Source organism: Mixophyes fleayi, chromosome 1, assembly GCF_038048845.1.
Source record: "Mixophyes fleayi isolate aMixFle1 chromosome 1, aMixFle1.hap1, whole genome shotgun sequence".
In the NCBI taxonomy this organism is placed as follows: Eukaryota; Metazoa; Chordata; class Amphibia; order Anura; family Limnodynastidae; genus Mixophyes; species Mixophyes fleayi.
Genome location: NC_134402.1, coordinates 128,681,421 through 128,700,107, shown reverse-complemented (window position 1 = coordinate 128,700,107; position 18,687 = coordinate 128,681,421). Strand labels below are relative to the sequence as shown.

Here is an 18,687-nt window from a genome sequence, read left to right as displayed (position 1 = left end):
AAGCTACAAATAAGGCTAAACTGAGCAACATTTTAGGAGTAAAATTAGAAAGTTAATTTATTTTAAATGAGTGTTACAAAAGAGTTAGGCTGTTGGAATTTGATGTGATATTACATTTTTGCACAGCGCACATCTTAAAGATTTTTACTCCTCTCTGCACATCAAGCAGCACTTTTACTTTCTGGAGAGTATTTGGCAGTACACCCTGGGTGAGCTTCTGAAATGTCCTCCAGATATTTATTCTTCTGTATTTTTTTGGGTCATGAATTAAGTATAAGATTATTTTTATTAAACCAGTATTGCTTGTTTTTGACACAGTAATGCAACAGAATATATTTTTACACTGAGTCTTCTACTGAAAAATTTACATTAGCTGAACTTCCTGGGCCCCCATACTACTGCGCTTAAGTGTGCACTAATGACATGGGTTCCTTAGTGGCTGGTACACTAGCATGTTAACAACTAATTACTATTGTTACAGTGTGATCCATAAGGAGGGTGCATTAAAAAAGGCTCAAGAGTACATTAGAATTGTAACTTTATTTATGGTCCAATATAACTATTAGGTCATTTTCAAGTTAACGTGCAATAATCATAGTTCATGGGTCATTTTCTAGTTAGCATGTTGTAACTACTCAAGCCTTAAAAAGCATTGTTTTAAATAATAATAATAATAATAATAATAATAATAATAATAATAATAATAATAATAAAAAAGTAATTCTCTGTTACATTCATTTATTGCAGAAAACCACGTTGCAGACCTTATTTCCCATTCCTTGGTGAACTAAAGAAAAGAGTAAAGTTAAAGCCAACCATTAACCTTCTTTCACAACCATATTCCCATAGATCCTGACACATTAAATGGAGTGAAATGAATGACCTCAGGTTGCTCCTCCAACTCAGAGTTGCTCGATTTCACTGACTCATGGCAGAAACATAGAGTGTAAACACTAAGCTAGACCCTAACAAAAAAGCACAACTCTTCCTGCTCAGGGCCCCTGCCTCCTGGCAAGAATAGACTAGACACAAAAAAAGTGTCTGTCGTTACTAGTCAGCCAAACAGAGCTGCAGTGTTGGATCCAGCAACTCCCTTCCCCCGCTGCACGGACTCTTGACAGAAGGAGGAGAGAAAGCAGCAGAGGAGGAGAGGATTCTGAAGGTACAATGAACAGACTGAAATCAGCAGTAGCAGACAGTCCCCTTTTTACTGCTCAGTCTTCCACGTACAGTAGCTGTAAGGTTTCTTGTTTGCATGGAGCTTTGTAATGTTTTTTCAATCATTCCACCAGGATGATTGTAAATCACATTCCTTTTCATTTCCATGAATTATTTATTTTTAAATACGGTGCTGCCCATTCATCTTGCTCATTGTTACAGTGCACATTAAAGTGAGAGGAATGCTGTGATTGTGGGTAGGCATGGGTCAGGGAGCGTTGTATCTGCCCCTCCCCACTCTTACTAGAAGGCGCTGACCCAGGTGCTGACTGGAGGACTCTGTATGCAGGTCGGACTGTCCCAGGGAAGACTGGATACGACCCAGAGCACTTAGCACATCTCTGCAGACGTACATCATCACCGACACAAGTGCAAGTTTGACATGTTGACTCAGAGAATTTCCAGGTATTACCTACCTACACAATTTGTCTCACCTACATGAATGTCCTAGCAGCTTAATGTAAAGAAAGTTTTATGTCAGCTTGCTATCAAAGTGCAGCGTACCACCTGTCTAGCTGTCTAGGTATTATTGTAAGCCATGTATAATATTATTCTTAAAAATATATTATTATTATGATTATTATTATTATTATTGCACAAGACATAGTTTACAGTAAATTAATGTCAGATTGAATGCTCTTATTTTTGATGCAGCAATATGGCATCAAATACTTCATATAATAATTGCAACTTTATAACTTTAATTATATATAATATAAACTAAATATATAGCGATAAAGTTATTTTTTGTCATGCCTTACCATTTTTGTGAAATAATTAAGGAATGCATCTAAATAATATATGCATGTAATCATTTTGAAATATGAGACTGTGAACATTCCATATTGTTTTATTTAAATTCCTCCATCTCTTAATGAAATGAGCTTCTACAGTCAATGCACTCATGCTAGAAAACATTTTTCCATGTATGATGATGATGATTATTATTATTATTATTCTTATATTTTTCACTATCACGATTCAAATAGCTTATGTGTAGCATGGATGCCCTCTTGTGTTTTATGATCCATATTCTTTTGATTGATTTCACTGATAATTAATACACAGCCCCTAGAATTATATATGCATCCCTTTAAAAATCACGGTTGTGCATAGACCTGAGAGTTTCAATATTGAGACATCAGCCTTCACAAAAATGTTTGTGTGTGTGTGTCTGTGTTGTTTTGTGTGTGTGTGTGTGTGTGTGTGTGTGTGTGTGTTTGCTCGCACTGTATGTGTGTTCCTTAAAGATTGCAAATAAATCAGGCAATTGATTTTCTAGGTTCCTCTTCTCAGAAGTGGAAGCATCGCTCCAAGGGAGACAAAATTTACAATTGCCAAAAATATGTCACTTGTCTTAGGAATGCTTTCTTCACTTGATAATTATAACAATGATTTATTGCAGGCAGAGTTCTTATTGCTGTTTTTTTGGAAGCAATTGCACAGGAGACAAAATCATTCACTGGTGTTAAGGATGATATTTCTGCCAGAGTACCACATATCTGAGGAAATGAACGCTTGAAGATCAATATAAGCTAGTGAAGTGTTGTGATCATCAGACACATTGCAATTGCTAGTAAAAAAAAATCAATCAATTTAGCAAATGTCAAAACAAGCTTCCTATTTTTTAGCGCAAATATATTTCCTCTTGTTATCAGTTATATTATAAAAACATAGTAAAGGAATGAGTGATCACAGAATACTGCTTTAAAGTTTGTAATATGAGTTCAGTTTAAAAGGTTCATAACTAGAGTTGAGTAGTTTAGTGCAGTCTAGTTGTCATATAAGTTGGCCAGCTGGTTTATGCTTGTCATTTGTCAGATGTAGGGTTATAAATCCACAAGAGGTTGTTAGAAACCAATTTGTGATTCAGAATGTAGCTGTAAATACTACTTGGGCTGCCTTGAGATTTATCAAGCTTTTCTCTGTGAGCAGGTTTGTGTCATAGACTGTGATGTATATATATATACCAGGCAAGTTCATTGATAAACAAAAGTGACACTCTAGTTTCTTATAGATATAGGAAACAAATAATATGGTATTATCAATCATGGAGCGCAACAAAAGCATAAACAGACCCACAAGCTGTGGTAATTTAAGTATTGGTTATAAACTACCTGTTAAATTAGATATGTAACATGACATGGTAATAAATTAATGTATGTCTTAAGAATGTGCTAAAAACCATCAACAATAATATGACATTGTATGCAAATATATTTTGGTTTGTTTTCACATATTTAAATACTTTGTAATAGACATGGTTGTCTATTATTCTTCCTACTATTACAGTAACTTGGACGAAATTTATAAAATAATGTTAAATGTATGTTTTTGCATCAATTAACTAGTTAGTTCATTCAGCACAGGTTACTATATTAGGACCAACAGGAATAGGGCATTGTGTATGATTTGTTGCTTTCTGTGGCTGTGAGGTGGTGTGATCTCCATATGGCATGGTCTAGCAACGATCCTCCATGCCTGTTTATTGACTGATGTTTAGGCACATAGCTGGAATGTGAGGCCTGAAACTTCCTATTTTGCTATGCGTGCTAGGGTTGTGAATAATAAGTGTGGTAGATTCATTATTAATTGATACATATTTCTTTACAAATTGATTCTTAAAAATATCCCTATGTTGTCTATTTGTTTGGAATTAATTTGTTGTTCCCAGGGTTTATTTACCCTTCCAAGCATTTGCTGTGAACCTGTAAATTGATTGAGCTACTTCCATTTCTGCACCACTTACATAGGTCCACTTACTCATTTTATGATACACACAGTCCTCTGTAGTATGTGTATTGATTATAGTTTTACTCTTAATTTGTTTTTAGATGTCAATTCTTGTGCATGCTTTTCCTGTTTTCTACTTGTTATTGTTATTTTGAATTATGATACCCATTATGACATGTTTAGCTGTGCCTAGGATATTGGCTTTAAAAATTGTCGTTCTTTATTGTAAGTATTTTAGTATTTTAGTTTTCACCTGGTCCTTCCCATGCCCCCCATTTGAGCACTTGAAACATACAGTACCACATGCAATATCTAGGTGACTCTTTTATGAGATTTCTAATGTATGAGAATTCATATTGAGCTCTAAGGTGATTTTGGTCTTCATCAGTCGACAATCAAAATTCAACAGAACACAGGACAAAATTAAATGAAAGGCTAATGAATGAAAGTCATAAGAAAACAGTTATACTATAGATTTGTAGTATGTGCTGCTTATCGAAAAAGCATTGTATTTGCCCAGTGTTTTATGATAGCAGTATAATAAGGCAGTGATTTGAACCATGTCAAAACATGGTATGTAATGATTTTCTCATAGGTTAGAAGAAGTGTAATACTTGCTAGTTTTTACCATCCAAATTATTCTGTCAACTTACATTTAAACAGATGAAGCTCCTTTTCTAGGTAATCTGTAAAATAACTTGAAGCATGCACCCTTTAGAGGTTCTACTAAAAGCTTGTTTTCTGGAAACTTTTATTAGAAAAGTGTTAAAGTTCATACAAATTGTTCTCTTAACCAGTAATGTATGTATAGCTATATGTACAGTTTACTTCCATAGCACCACTAGTTTATGCAGCACTTAACACAATTACAAGTGAAAGACAAAAGAAAAATGCAGACTATAAGGGCAAATTTGCACTATTGTAACTAGACAAAATAGATGTCCCCTGCCCAGAATAACGTATAATCTAAGTGATATGGTGGAAAAGTACTGAAACACTAGGGAGAGGTTGAAGCGCAAAGACAAGTGCACACCGATGATCGTTCAGTGCTGTAGTTTTAGAGTAATGTCTCTCAGGAGCCTTTAGCAGAGATTTGATGGAGATGATGGAACTTGCTTGGCAAATATTCAGAGGAGAGCATTCTAAAAGCAGGCAGCAGCGAGTGAAAGTCCTTAGGCGGCATAGAGCAAAGGTGTGAACAGGAGGCAGCTGGGAGTGTTGCGAAGAGAGAGCCCAGGTTTATATATAGAAATGTATTAAAATATGTGTGGCATTAACAGGATGCAAAGGAAAGCTTTCAGAAGAGCAGTAACAGTTTCAGAACGAGAGATCATTATTGCGGTAAAATTTTGGATGGATTGTAGTGGATGAAATGCATACATCAAAACATTTCTGATTTAAAAATCAGGACAAATAAGGTGCCTCCTGGCTAGTCCCAATTATCCATATTTTCCATGTTGCCATCATTCTATTCTACCGGGCTTAGTTGTTATTGACATCTGAAAATTAGGAATGTTGGGAGGTAAGAAAATGAGAATCCATAAAACAATCTAGATGAAGAGTACAATAGTCAGTGTAGGAAACTTACTGCATGCATTTGTAGTTGAGTGTCACAGAAATGATGACAGTAATGCTTTGGAGGAAGTAACAAGAGGGTTTTGGGATGCTTTTGATTGGGTATGAATGAGAGAGAGCTATCCAATGTGATACCCAGACAGCAAGTTTGTAAAACTGACTCAATTGTGACGGTAACTGTGATAGCTAATAAAATTTCAGGACCAGGTTTAAGGGAAATCTGTTTTTATAGTACTAAACTACAGGCATCTGAAATCCATCCACTCAAAAATGCCTAATAAATTATTGGTGATTATTAATTGAACTTGAGGTATACTTATTGGTGCAGGAAACAGAACTGTATATTGGCAGCATACAGGTGGTAACTAAAAGGAAAGCACTTTATGAGGGAGCCAAGAGGCAATGGAAGCATAAAAAAGTGCAGAGCCTCTATCAACAATCCTCAAAGTAAACAAACAGCTAAGTACATACCTGGCAAAGAGGAGCTGTCAAAAGAAATACTAGAACAACAATTTAAAATACTGTAGATAATGTGAACCAACATAGCGCTGCACTACTTATGCCAAGAGAATAAAATCACTGAGAGTGGGGAGATTGTTTATCTAAATCATTTTCCACTGAAAGGGGTAAGAGAAAAGGAACTGAATACTGCCCTTTGGATGTGGCTGTATGTAGGGCATGTTTGTTAAAACAGTTCATATTTACTGTTGTGTTAATTGATAGGATTACAGTATTATCTAAAAGACCAGGGAAGCTACCACAAGAAAAAGATATCTTAAAAATGTAAGGAAAAATACCATTTTGGATACTTTTTGAGGCACTGATTTCAAGATATTTAATGGAATGGGTTCAAGGATGAATGCAGCAGATTTTGAGTGGGGTAGTATAAAAAATACTTCCTTTTCTATAATAGGATCAAACAAGTAGAGTGTGCTGTAGAAGGAGATGAATCTGGAAGTTTTATGAGAAATCATAGAAATTCTGTGTGTGTAAAATTTAGAAAATATTCTGCAAACTCTTGGTTTGTAACGGAGGTTATGTAGTAATAGGCTGACGTTACATTACAGAATCAAAGACTATAAAAACCTAATGGATATTTGTAGATTGTAGACATAAATGGGTTTGCTTGGACTGTGAAGCTTATGAAAGCTTGTTGCACTATAAGAGAACTTGTCACCTTACCTGCTCCAACTGATAAACTCAACATCAGCCAAAAAAATCTACCTTTTTACCATTACAATTATTTCAAAGACATTGAGATAGTTTAAGAAGGAGTACATAAAACTTACTATTTCTTGTCCTGAAGGAAAAGAGGGATCTGGCAGCTAAACTTATGCCTCTTCCTCTCCTCCACCAATTCTTGTGTTTACAGAACAGATTCAAGATGGTCTAGTTGCTATGTGTTTAACAGATCTCACTAGCTCATACATTCATTAATATGTAGGTGCAAATTTTCCCCCAAATGTATGAAAAGAGTAATTCATAGTCATTAGTCAGCATGAAAAACCCTCTTCATTAACTCTACAGAGTGTTTAGTTAATATCCTTAAATACTGGAAATGTTTGATAGTGTTGGTCAACTCATATCAAACATTGCCAACCTTTCCTTTTATGTACAGATTCAGCAAAAAATGTTTTATTCACAGCTCAGGAAAGAGCAATGAACCCATGTACCTGGAAAGAAGATAAAGAATATTTAGATATTTCAATGGTTCTCTATTGACATGTGTCATGCAAATGGGCAGAGAAAAAACAGATACATACTAGAAGCACTCTATGAGATATATACACACTGGGCATCGTTAAATATTTTGCTGTATTTAATGTTAATTTTCCATACTAAGTGGCCTTCTATTCTATACATTAAAACATCATTAAAATAATAATGTACAATTTCACCAACTGCTGAGCACTCTTCTTGTTAAATATAGTCAGTGAAAAAGATTTTTTTACAGATAGACTCAAACAACACATTTGACTGAGTCCATGACTATTTGTAATCTGTGAATGACACAACTTGATGCTGTGTTGTTCCTGTTGAGAACGTTTGTTGCACTTTTGGCTGACAAATTAACAACTAAGGATGTAACAGCTGTTTGCTCATATTTTGCCTCTGTGCATAAACTTGCTGTCTTAAAATGTAAAGTGTTGTGCTTTATGCACAACAGAAAAAAATACAATAATATAGAGCAATCTGCCTGCTTTGTAAAGAACATGGCACTCAAGCTTCACTAATACAGTATCAGTAGTCAATATCTTATATATAGTTTCACAGAATGCCCGGAAGATTCCCAAAGGATGCCTTTCTCTGGGAGTACTTATCTGACGTAAGATGGGTCCATGGTGCTCCCAGGGCCTGATTCATTAAGGATAGTTAAGCAAAAAAATTAGTACGTTTTCTTACACAAGTTTTCTGGACAAAACCATGTTGCAATGCAAGGGGTGCAAATTAGTTTATTATTTTGTACGTAAGGCTGTTTTTTTATGTAGTACACAAATAATTGATAGCTTATTTGTACACTGAAATTTAAAGTTAATCTAGGACATGCCCTACCCGAAATATAAATCAGCCATTACATTTTATGTAACATGGTTTTGCTTGCTTTTGCTTAACTTTCTTTAATGACTCATGTCCCCAGTATAGTGGTGTGAAGATGTGATTTTATTTTCAATGCAATCCAATTAATTTGTGATCTGATCTTATAAATATTTGTCGTAGCATTTACAATTAGTTTATAAATGATTGCAAATTTAAACACGAAATAGCCTGTTAACATATAGGCTAATTAACTCATAAACAGTCAATTAACTGTTACTTTAGTTTTTAGTTTATTGTACATATAGGAGTTTATTTATCAAAGGGAGAAAAGCCCTAAATTTGGCTAAAACTGGAAGGCTTCTCCCTATTTAACAAAGCCCCTTGGCCGGTAAAGAATATGCATCATCGGCAGAAGCCTACGTAACAAAGAATGGTCTTTAATAAGGAAACACATACTGCAACTCTACTCCTATTGCTATTTCCACCTCAGGATGATGAAAGCAGGGATCAGCCAAATAAAGAATTGCTCTCCCCATTTTTTTTTAATAAAATTATTGTTTTTTGGGGGGGCTTTTTTCAGAATTTCTTTTTCTTTTTAAATTCTTTTTTTAATTAATTTGAAATTACAAGTCCGAATCACACATGCGCAGAGTGATTCTACACTGGCCAAGTGAGAATTAAGACTCATCTTACCACTGCCACACAGAGAACTAAGCTTCAGGGGGCAATTGTAGGGGTTAGTGGTGACTATATTACGTCACCATGGCCCCAACCCCTGCTGTGCAATGTGTCATATTTTGGCACAGAATAGGGTGCGGGGCTACGATGGCGCAAATCGTGTCTTCAAGCAATAACTCCGCCCACCTCAAAAGTGAGGTGGCTGGGATCCAGGAGGGAGGCCTGGTTTTCCAAAAATCAGGAGTCTACTCCGGAATGTCAGTTAGGCAATTATGATTTTTACTAGTTTGTACCAAATCTTCTATGGATTTTTCAAACATCTATCACTATTTCTGTGAAGTTATGATGTGGAGGCCTTTTTGCCTTTCCTTTCTTTTCTCGTTTTGCGCAATGTAAGAGATAGCTGCTCTAAGGTGGCGGCAAGGGCTTTGTTTTGGAATCAAAGTCCTCATTATTGTCTTATTTTTAAAAAGAATAACAAACTTTTTTCTCCTTCAGAGTGACATAATATAAAAGTAAATAATACATAGTTCATGACTAAAACATTTGAAAGTAAGGTGTAAATACACATTTAAATATGGTGGCAGCGATTAGCATTGTCTCCCTGCTGCGCTGAGACGTTGGGTTCAAGCCAGCACAGGGCACAATCTGTGTGGAGTTTCTATGTTCTCCGTGTATTTGTGTAAGTTTCCTCCAGATGCTCCAGTTTCCTCCCACATTCCCAAAACATACTGGTAGGTTAATTGGTTTCTGATAATAACTAACCTTAGAGTATATGGTAGAATTAAGGATAGTAATAGACACTATATAAATAATGGAAACTAATATATAAATATCATGTAAAATTGAGTTCATGCATCACATCTACACCAGGTGGTGGTTGCAAATGTCAATTACAGACTAGTACAGATTCTTGGTGGTTCCTGGTATTCAATTGATATAGTCGATTATAAAATACAAAGGTGATTTATTAAAATGAAAAAGACATTAGCATGTCATAAATATTATTCTAGTGTCATAACTGTTGCACGTTTTATAGGTTTGAATGTTAACAAATGTACTAATGTTGACATTTATGTTTAGATTTAATTTAGATATGTTCTATAATGTAACTTACATACTTTCAACTGCATTAAAAGTGAAAATAAAATACTATACTTACATGTGACCATAAAATATACAATTAAATGTGTTATATCTATGTGTTGCTATATTCAATATAAGTAAAGCTGCTACTACAACATGCTGTATAATTATTGCTTATCTTTCGAGCATGGTTTGATCAAATGCACCTTTGTATTTTAATAATAATATATTTCTTCCCATACAGCAGACAAGAAGATAGTGACAGCCAAAGGGTCCAGTAAGTGGCCAGTAACTGATTAGTTTGGTTCCTGTACACAACGCTTAATGCAAGCGCTCTGTTCAAAAGTGTCTGAGCACTCAGCATTCAGTGTAGGGAAGTATTATCCAAATTTTAAATCACTGCAAAGTATGATGGTGATATGTAAATAAATGATGATAATAATAATAATAATAATAATAATAATAATAATAATAATAATATGCAATAATAAATACATGTAGGCTGTTATTAAATCTTCATAACACCATAACATTAGATCTAACAGTGTTACTCTGCACGGGAGATCCACCAGACCCTCAGCTCAATCTAAAAAAAAAAAGCAAAATTAATAAAACCTCACCCCGATATAACAAATCCTGCCATTTGTATGTATCACTGGAGCATTCTGCGTGACTGTCATGCACTCATACAAAAATGTGTTACAGAAAATGATGGTATGGTCATTCCAAAACTTCACAAATGGTGCCTACCCTCAACCATACCCTTACTACCTTCCATCCCAATCATTTATGTTAATGGGTACACTGTAATCCTGTACAGTGGCAGCATAGTTTCAGGGTAAAAACAAATATTTACACTTAAAATGAATACAGCTATCCCTGGACAGGGCCGTCTCTTCCATAGGGCACCATGGGCAGGTGCCCGGGGGCCCTGTAGCCCAAGGGGCCCGTCAGAGGCAGCTAAAAAAAAAATGTTCCTGAAAAAAAGAAGAAGAAAATACTTACCTTGCTCTCAGCTGGCGATCCGGCTCCCTCCCTGGTCTCCTCTTCCGTGCTGCGCTCGCAGGGCATGTCGGGCGTGACGTCATCATGCCCGCCCGACATCCATTGCGGAGCGCAGCACGGAGGAGGAGACCAGGGAGGGAGCCGGATCGCCAGCTAAGAGCAAGGTAAGTATTTTCTTCTTCTTTTTTTCAGGAACTTTTTTCTCTCGCTGCCTCTGACGGGCCCCCTGGGCTGCAGGGCCCATATATATAATCATTTTTATTTTGTTTTATATATATGTATATATAGGGGCCCCGGTGCACTGCTTTGCCCGGGGGCCCCAAATGTTGTTAAGAGGGCCCTGTCCCTGGACTCCATAAAGATATTACAATTTTTAAAATATACACTTGTTTTGTATTACTATGTTTAATTCCAACTAATTTATTACATTTTGGGATACATATTTGGATTAGAACTATCTTTGTAAATAAATGGATTTCCTGATTTCCCTCTTTTTCCCCATGTATTGTCCATGATATAATAAAAAATAAAAAAACTGCACAAAACTGACTTAAGTGGACAAAAATATATAAAAGTTATTTCATGTAGAACAGGCACATCACCAAATGTGAATTGGTTAATTTTTAGTGGTTGCTGGTTACACACGTGTAGGCGGGTTAACGTCAGGTAGAACAATTTTATCACCAAAAGATAAAATGGATCAGTGATCAATTTAGCACACAAAGAACAAGCACTATTTTATATTTTGAAATATGATGACCTAGTTCGGTCTCAAATAACCACTCACCCTACACGTTATGATTAAAATGTAAAAGCACTGCTCTATCGTCCAACAGAAATGTCCAAACCTGTCCAAACACTTCTCCACTATTTGATCAGTCATTTTCATATTTGCTTTTGATTGTACATTATATTATATATATATATCCTTTGTAATCCTTCATTGAAATTCTACATAAAAATACCAAACGTATAAAAGAATATGATGTAGATTTAAATTTCTTTCTGAAGAGAGAAAAGATTTAAGCTCAGAAATTTTTACAATGTCTCCATATTTAGTGGCTGGTTGGTTTAATAATCTTCCCAGGGGCAAATGTAACTGACAATCTAAAACTGAGGGGCTGATTAATTAAGGAACGTAAATGCTGTTTCATACCATATTTTACATAAAAACACTCTGCACATGCCAAGAACTGGATGATACACCAGTGAACATAGCAACATTCAATTAATCTTTGAGCACAAGGGACCCTTGCTACAGCCTACAATTTTGGGGCGAAACGGGGAGGGGATGGGCGTATGCACGTAGCCAATGTAGAGTAAGGGTGTGCCAAGGTCAAGCGCACACACCAAAGTCCGATTCAAGCTTTCGGTATCTCAAAGGTACACAGAGGTACTCTCTGTCGTATCCCTTGCACCAGCTACAGGTCAGGTGTAAGTGCCAGTTACTAGTGATGACGGTCGCTTATGCATGGTAGAACATCTGCTTGCAGTCAGGAAAAGCTGTAAAATATCTATAGTATGTACAATAGACATATATAATACCCTAATAAATGTATTATATGCGGGGGGGGGGGGAATGAAGTTGTTTCTATTTATATATATTTATATATATTTATATATATATACATATATATATAGATACATAGATATATGTTTTTTCTTTAAAGACTATATTATTAATAGGTTACATCAATTTAATTTTTGTTGAATATGAAGGTGCATTAGCCCGATTTATTTGTTTTTTTAAATAAAACACAATTTACATACCTTAATGAATTAGACCCTGAGTCTTTTAGTATATGTGATATATCTTTTAATAAAGGATTTTCTTTTACTGACCCACCCTAGTTGGAGAATCCTATAAAAACAATGATCTCTTTCAATACAATCCATGAGAGCATGTAAAATAAATCTAAATGTAATAACCAAGATCATAACATAAACTGATCTTTTTCCAGCTTTGAATCCAGTACTGTTTATCTTGGAGTTGCAAATAATATTAAAGAATGAAACCATCAAGTGGACAATTATTCCATTGTTGTAAAGTAGCAGCAGAACAGGTTGTACAATATAATGATTAATTCTGCATCATGACAGGCAATTTATTGAGACCTACACACATGCTGCTCCAGGCACAGTGTGCTTTGTGATTCAAATGGTTGCTGGCTCAGTGAAAAGTGTGACACATGTAAATAGGGTTTCACACATGACACAGTGGTAGTATTAATTCATGATCGATTTTATTGATGTAGTAGAGGAAGTGAGTCTAATGACAACACTTTCAGAACCTTATACCTTTCATTACAAATATTTGTTCTTACATTCTTAGTAGCTATAATTGCGCAATGAAGGACTAATGACACATTTCTCTGTATTCACTTAAATGTAAATGCTCTTTTTGAAATAATATATATAGTATATATATATAGTATAGTAAATACACCTCAGCCACAATATTAAAACCACTAACTTGTGAAATTAATAACAATGATTATCTTATTACAATGGCACCTGTCAAGGGGTGGGATATATTAGTCAGCAAGTGAGCCAGTGCTTGAGGTTGATGTTTTGGAAGCATGAAAAATGGGCAAGCGCAAGACTCTGAGTGACATTAGCAGGGGCCAAATTGTGATGGCTAGACGACTGGGTCAGAGCATCACCAAAATGGCACGTCTTATGGTGCAGTATGCAGTGGTTGGTACCTACCAAAGACGTCCAAGGAAGGACAACTGGTGAACTAGCGACAGGGTCATGGGTGCTCAAGGCTCATTGATGTGTCTGGGGAGTGATGGCTAACCTGTCTGGTCCCTCTCTAGCTGCAGGTCACGGTCCTCTAAGGGAGATTAGAGCAGGGTGAGATGGATGAAACTATGGAGTGGAGCAGGACTGCTGGATGATAAATGCAGTGGTTCAGTTGAATGGCAGTGAATCCAGGTTCTGAGGTCTTCAGAAAGCGAATAGCTGAGAACGGGACTCATTATGAGCCACAAGGTTCCTGCAACAATATCGCAAGTCTTGATCGTGGAACAGGTAACACATGATACCAACTGAGAGGTGGTGAACTGCAGAGAACTGATGTACTGAGATTCCTGAAAAGTGAATAGCTTGAGAACGGGACTGATGATGAGGCACGAGGTTCTTGCAATAATACCAAAGGTCTTGATCGTGGAACAGGTAACACAGGATACCAACTGAGAGGTGGTGTACTGCAGAGAACTGATGCACTGAGATCCCTGGAAAGCAAACAGTTTGAGGACGGGAACAATGATGAGGCACAAGGTTCTTGCAATAATACCACAGGTCTTATTGGATACCAATGTGCAGATGGGAGCCAGAGAGAATAGCGTCCTGACAGGTAAGGAGATCTGAAGATCTGCACATGCTCAGTTCAGACCAGCAAGTGAATTCAGGGAGTGAGTACCAAGGGAAACAGGTAAGAACAGTGACCAGAATGAAAGGTAGCTGGTGCAAAGTGTGACAATCACCTTTTTTTTTACATCATGTTGATAGTCGTTGCATGTACGTCATTTACCAGGGGAAGTGATGGCACCAGGATGCAATATGGGAAGAAGTCAAGCCGGTGTAGGCAGTGTGATGCTCTGGACAATATTCTGCTGGGAAACCTTGGGTCTTGGGATTCATGTGGATGTAACCTTGACACATAACACCTACTTAAACATTGTTACAGGCCAAGTTCTACCTGGCAGTGGCCTCATTCAGCAGAAAATTTGCCCTGCCATACTGCAAAAATGTAATGGTTTGAGGAACATGAGAAAGAGTTCAAAGTGTTAACTTGGCCTCCAAAATTGTCAGATCCCAATCCAATCAAGCATCTCTGGGATGTGCTAGAAAAACAAGTCCAAGCCATGAAGGCACCATATCGCAACTAGCAGAACTTAGAGAATCGTCCTGGTGACAGATAGCAAAGGACACCTTCAGAGGTCTTGTTCAGTCCATGCCTCGATGGGTCAAAGCTGTTTTAGCAGCACAATGGGGTAGTTTTAATGTTTTGGTTGATCAGTGTATTTTTAGCAAACTGGTGAGTTTTATAATATTGTATTCAATTTATTCAGTTGCTTGACAATTATGATATACATCATGCAGGTAAGAAATATTGCTTTTCTTTTTGGTTGCTTACATTGTTGGCCTTCTGTCTAAGCTCCATTTCATGTGTCATGTGCCAGTGTATCAGCTTGAGAAAGAATCCTTGTCTGTTCCACTAAATACTGCTTCATTTTATTTATATTGTGCTGAAAATAAATGTATAGACTCAACTGCTTCTTGACTTTTTATTCAGGCATCAAGAAATTTGTTTTAGGTACCAACCTATACCTTAATGCTATCCAGAACCGTGTAGTTCTTCTGTTGTATAGGCTTTAATTTTCTATTTACGTACACAATAATATTTTTTAGGTTTGTATGAATGCCAGATATTATTTTTGCCATGGTTTGGGTATATTTTGGCTCATATCTCATGAATAACTGAGCATTTAATTGATATTTAAAAATTAAAAAACCAAAATCAACTTTCTCCTCCCCGGTCCCCGACCTCAGCACCAGTCCTGATTTCACACTGCCAGTTTGCAAAAACATTACAATTAAAAGGGCTGATGATGGTATCTGTTCTGTGGAAAAGTGTATTTGTTGAAACAATCACTTCCTGTAGCACATCCATTCCCATGTACAGTGCACTTCGTAAAAGTACACTATAAAAAATTGACTGTGCCTACCCCTTCTTCATATCCTAAACCTGCATTAGTCAGCCGGGGCTGGTTTGTCTATGGGGAAGCCAAAAACAAAGCATTCTTGATTCTCCAAGGTCCATGAATAATTTGGTTAGTCGAATTGGGAGCAATTCACAAATTAATTTGCTGACAGCAGATCTCTGAAATTCAAACAGTTTCAGAATCAACTGAATCGAGTGACCAATTTTTAATAATTTGCAGACTATGGTAACTAACTTTTAGAGATGGACATAACTTTGCCCTGTCTCAGATAGTTTCTACCATATATTGTATGCATTGATATAGAAAATATACTAAGAAATAATTAATTGGGCCCGAATTCTATTTTTCCATGGCATTGTCCTGCACATCCACAAGTAGCTGCAAAAATTCTGTTCTTGACTTTTTCATCTTACTTGTACAACTATTTGTATCATTTATTCACTATATTTTATACAGCACACAATTGTATTGTATTATTACTATAACAGAATTTGTCAGACAGAGACACCTGCAAAGATTTCTTTCTGGGTAGAGAACTGTTCCCCGATTGGCATGTATCTTGTGTCAGTGCTGCCCTTGGTAAGGGGATTTCGCAATACCACTTAATTAAAATATTTTTAGAAAATCTCGGCACACATTACCAATTAAAAATGTCAGAATTGTAAATATAATACAGATTTTTCAATTACTGTGTAGAAAGATTTATGTAACCCAAAAATGCAATAGATTGAGACTTTAAAGAAAACAAGACTCAAAATTACAAAGAATTGCAATAACTTTACAGTTTCAAACTCTGCATTCATACCATAAAATGTTAAAATACAAATGTATATCATGATAAGTCCTGCACATTTAGTCAAGCTTATCCAAGATAATGCAATAGTCGCATAGAATATCCATGAAGAAGGTCAGCAGAACAGGTGATGAATTGCGGGGTTTAACAAACGGTGTTGGCAGTCATATGATAGACAATCTCATGTAGTAGGCAGGGGCCCAGTTTTTCAGCTTTCTAATGTAGCGAGGACTAGCTCCGTATCTCACAGGTTGGAATACTGTGTCTCGCAGCTAGCTAAACCAGCGTTGGAACTTGTAAAGAGACAGACCCTGGACGCCATCAGAAAGTTCGCAGCCTCAATTTGTACCACTACTGTAGCAATATTTCCCATAGTGAGCTATATGGTGCCATGTTCTCTGGACTGAACTGGTCCTATGTTTATCCTATCTTAACCCAGACAGTAGGGCTTAATTAAAAAATAATCAAATTGCCTACAAAACCTCTCAATCAAAAAAGTTCATTAAGTCCCAGTGATGAAACAATGGACACATACTTAAACATTTAATGGTATGCATGTGTAATTTTGAGATTTGCTTGGTTTACAGACCCCATCTATTGCATTCTTGGGGTACATCTATCTTTCTACTTAGTAGTTAACAGAGCTGTTTCATAGTCACAATCTTGACTTTTTTACTAGGTAATTTGCACCAAGGTTTTCTAAAGATGTTGTAAACAGACACCTGTAAAGTTGAATTCATGTTCTACTTTTTGGTACGAGGGAAACAGTTTTATTACTGTTTGTTCCCAATTATAAAGCGTTGCGGAATCTGCTGGCGCTATATAAAAAAAATGATGATGATGATGATATGAGTATATCTTATTTGGCTTTAAATCCTACAGAAACTGACCTTGACATGGCAGGAAGGTAAAGAGGAGCTTTCTAAACTTAGGTGCTTTCAATGCTGCATCGCTCATCAAATAACGGAATTATTTGACCAGTCCATTAACAGCATTGTGCTATGTGTCAGGGTGTCACCTGAGAAAATATTACCCTTATTCTCAGTACAGTACATTGAACAGACCTGTCTTCATCTTTTGCTGTCCATAATCAGATTCATAGCTTCATCCCAGTCATATCAGACTTCATAAGCTTTGTGTGTTGACTACCACATCCTGCAGATTATTATTAAGTGGATTCCCATAGCTCTGGGTTTAACAAGTTTAGTGTAGGTAATGTTTTGCTCATACGTTGTTCTGACAGATAGTTGATCATTTCTATTCCTAGACACAATTGCTGTGCACATTATCTTTCATCGCCTGGACTTGTGCCGAGCAGACTGATGAGTGGTGTTAGATCATTTACATTAACGGTACCTGATATAATTGTATTTTAATCTTTCAATTTGAACATGCACTATGCAACCATATTACAATTATTTATCAATATGTTGATTAAGTTAATGTGTAAAATATGCTGTAACATGGACGTGTATGTATGTATGTATGTGTGTGAAATTGTGTTGTACTACTGAGATGCTTTTTATTATATCCCTTGTCCCTGGAAGAATGTGCAGATATGCATCAACCTACCAATGTCACTGCATGTCTGTGTTTTTTTAGTTTTACAATTCTACAGATACTCGTCTGGGAAAAAAAAGCAATTAAAAAGAGACCATTCAATTTTTTTCAATGTAATTTTGTTTTCATATCAATTTAGTTAAAACAATCTATTTTCATTACTGGGAGAGGATTGATTTTTAATGACATTTTTTGCCTCATATTTTCCTTTTATGACATTGCTTAGATCAAGGAGCAGTTGATGTCCTAAAAATTCCACCATGCAGCCTTTCCCTTTATTCCTTTATTCCGCCCCCAGCTTGGCAGCACCCCCCCCTCCCCCCACAGAACACAAATACACATATATAGCTTATTGAATAGCTTTATATTAATAATATCCCCCCCCCTCCTGTACAGATGTATTTATTATATGAATATGGGCTTTCACATAAACATAACCTTGTACAATTGATGTTATACTTTTGTAGTTGTTATATATACTGACTTAGCCGACAGCTGTTATGTTATGGACTGACTGTTTGTATTTGCTGATGCAGCCTTATGACTTCTTCCTTGACTGTACATATTTCTATAGCAATTGTGCAGTAAAGCAAGTTCTAGTCCCATTACAAGATCCCAAACTGTTGATTTAAGGGTAAATAAACCCTATAAAAAAACAGAATATGCTTTCCCTCTAACACTCATCGCATCTGGGATACATTACAAACATATTATTGCAATGAACATTATACTGTATCTTGTAGCAAAGTGCACATTTTATTTCAAATACAT

The 18,687-nt window shown here is 36.2% G+C and overlaps 1 protein-coding gene across 2 annotated transcripts in view; it reads left to right on the top strand.

Annotated features, from left to right (window-relative positions):
• Positions 1–1,072: 1,072 nt before the first annotated feature.
• Positions 1,073–18,687, top strand: part of LOC142142035 (bifunctional heparan sulfate N-deacetylase/N-sulfotransferase 3-like) — a 223,685-nt gene continuing 206,070 nt past the window's right edge. The window contains exon 1 of one of the 2 annotated variants that reach the window (XM_075200342.1): positions 1,073–1,162. The gene's annotated coding sequence lies outside the window, so the exon portion shown is untranslated. The other variant, XM_075200341.1, reaches the window with a different exon arrangement.